Source organism: Octopus bimaculoides, chromosome 22, assembly GCF_001194135.2.
Source record: "Octopus bimaculoides isolate UCB-OBI-ISO-001 chromosome 22, ASM119413v2, whole genome shotgun sequence".
NCBI lineage: Eukaryota > Metazoa > Mollusca > Cephalopoda > Octopoda > Octopodidae > Octopus > Octopus bimaculoides.
The window spans coordinates 31,858,829-31,861,682 of NC_069002.1; the positions used below are offsets into that span (position 1 = coordinate 31,858,829).

General features: G+C 38.3%; 1 protein-coding gene across 5 annotated transcripts in view; it reads right to left on the minus strand.

The window, feature by feature from the left end:
• Nucleotides 1-2,854, minus strand: part of LOC106869635 (E3 ubiquitin-protein ligase XIAP) — a 174,854-nt gene that overhangs the window by 116,540 nt on the left and 55,460 nt on the right. Inside the window, exon 1 of one of the 5 annotated variants that reach the window (XM_052975846.1) lies at nucleotides 433-523. The exons of 3 other annotated variants lie outside the window; for them this stretch is intronic. The gene's annotated coding sequence lies outside the window, so the exon portion shown is untranslated. Of the gene's footprint in view, nucleotides 1-432; nucleotides 524-2,854 lie in introns of those variants that run through there. One more of the 5 variants, XM_052975845.1, reaches the window with a different exon arrangement.

The window sequence follows — 2,854 nt, forward strand, 5'->3', positions numbered from 1 at the left end:
ATAAAAATTTTAATTGGCCAAAACGATATACTTCTAATAATGAGAACAATTATTGAAATGATTAAAAAAGCCTTGCGAGTGGCTTTGGTAGATAGAAACTGAAAGAAGCCCATCATGTGTGTGTGTGTGTGTGTGTGTGTGTGTGTGTGTCTGTTTGTCCCCCCACCCAACATCGCTCGATAACTGATGTTGGTGTGTTTACGTCCCCGTAAGTTAACGGTTCGGCAAAATAGACCTAGAGAATAAGTACTAGGCTTACAAAGACTAAGGGCGGTGCTCCAGTATGGCCGCAGTCAAATGACTAAAACAAGTAAAAGAGTAAAAGAATACAAAAAAAAATAAAATAAAAGCCACTAATCTAAAGCGTATTTGTAGAAGATTTCGTCAAGAAATATCCATTTTTCAGGAAGTTATGAGCAAACACATACATACTTACGTCCATACACATACATACGGTGTCGTCGGTGTCGTCTGGTCTCGTAAATGTTAGTCACGTGATTGATGTGTCGTCTGCTCAAACTAACTCCACTCCCTCTCTTTACGTAGGAGTATATTCCGTTTTTCTCTTTCTCCCTCCCCTTCTCTATCTAGCTACATTTCTCCCTCCTCACTCTCTCTCTCTCTACTCCTCATCTGCTCTACTTTCCTTCTTGTTCTTGTTCTAAACACACACACACACACACACACACACGCACACACACACGCGCGCACACGCACACACACACACATACACATATAATGGATTACTCTCATTTTCACTCTTCCAAATTCACTCACTAGGCTTTGGTCAGCCCAGAGTTGTATAATAAAAGAGTAGAAAACACTAGTTGAAGGTGCTATGCGCTAGGACTGAACACGTAAACACCATAGTAAGGAAGTAAGCTTCTTAACCAAACAGCCATGTCGATGCCTTCTCACAACAATGTACCTTCATCCCCATTGTATATAATAGTGATTATGGATGCTCTAGAGTTTAGAGACAAGAGGCTAAATTGTTACAGGCTTGATGGAAGTAATATAAACAAAGAAATATGATAAAGAAAATAAATTTATAAACTGAAAGAAGCCCGTTGTATATATATGTGTGTGTGTGTGTGTGTGTGTTAGTGTGTCTATTTATCCTCCCACCATCGCTTGACAACCGATGTAGGTATATTTACATCCCTGTAACTTTGCAGTTCAGCAAAAGAGGACAACAGAATAAGTACTAGGCTTACAAAGAAAAAGTCCTGGGGGTTGATTTGTTCGACTAAAGGCGGTACTCCAGCATGGCTGCAGTCAAATGATTAAAACACTGTGTGGTAAATAGCTTGCTTACCAACCACATGGTTCCGGGTTCATTCCCTCTGTGTGGCACCTTGGGCAAGTGTCTTCTACTATAGCCTCGGGCCGACCAAAGCCTTGTGAGTGGATTTGGTAGACGGAAACTGAAAAAAGCCCGTCGTATATATGTATGTGTGTGTGTGGATATGTTTGTGTGTCTGTGTTTGTCCCCCCAACATCGCTTGACAACCGATGCTGGTGTGTTTGCGTCCCCGTAACTTAGCGGTTCGGCAAAAGAGATCAATAGAATAAGTACTAGGCTTCCAAAAAATAAGTCCTTGGGTCGATTTGCTTGACTAAAGGTAGTGCTCCAGCATGGCCGCAGTCAAATGACTGAAACAAGTAAAAGAGTAAAGAGTAAAAGAGTATATATATATACATATATACACACATATATATGTAGGTGCAGGCATAGCTGTATATTAAAAAGCTTGCTTTCAAACCAAATGGTTCTGGATTCTGTTCCACTGCGTGGCACTTCGGGCAAGTGTCTTCCACTACAACTGAGGGCCTACCAAAGCCTTGTGAACGGTGCTAGTGCCACGAAGAAAGCACTTGTCGTGGTGCCACATAAAAAGCATCCGTCTCAGAATTACGTGATAGCACCGAGTCATAGAAACCAAGCCAAATCAGACTGGAACCTCGTGCACCTCTGATCAAACCAGGCCAGCATGGAAAATGGACATTAAAGGATGATGATGATGATGATGTATGTATTTATGTATCTTTATGGCCCTTAGTTGCCCTGCAACCCGCTTGACAACTGGTGGTGTTTATATATCCCAGTAACTTAGCAATTTGGTAAAAGAGACCAATAAAATAAATACCAGGCTTAAAAAAAACAAAATAATTACTAGGGAATGGGGCAGGGTCGAATCATTCGACTACACATTCCTTCAAAGCGGTGCCCCAGTATGGCCACAGTCTAATGACTGAAACAAGTAAAAGGAGAAAAAGATAAAAGATAACAGATGACATTGGTTGACAGGAAGAATAAATGGTTGAAATAATAAAAGTACATTGAGAAGTAGGAAAATAGGAAAAAATAAATGTCTTCTAGGCCATGACAATTTCTGAGACATGAATGTAAAAAAAATTAGGTTTTAAATAATAAAATACTTTAAAAACCAAAATCAATAAAAGAGGTAAATATATATATATACAAATAACAGCAATCATGCATTGTATACATAAAGAAATGCTTTCAAATCTTACAGTTTGTAAAAAAAAACAAAATACAAAAACAAGGTAATTCTCAATATGTGGAGTATAGCCTTCATTTAAACTGTGCATATGTACATGTGGGTGGACGAATGAATAGATAGACAGATTGATAATGAGAGCATGTATGAATGTATGTAATGTAGGAGAGATACATGAACATCCATATTTATACATAAACATACATGTTTTATTTTAATTTTTGTTTTGCTCATCGGATTGTGGTCATGCTGTGTCACCACCATGTTTGTACACATACATACATACATATATATATATATATATATATGTATATATATATATATATATA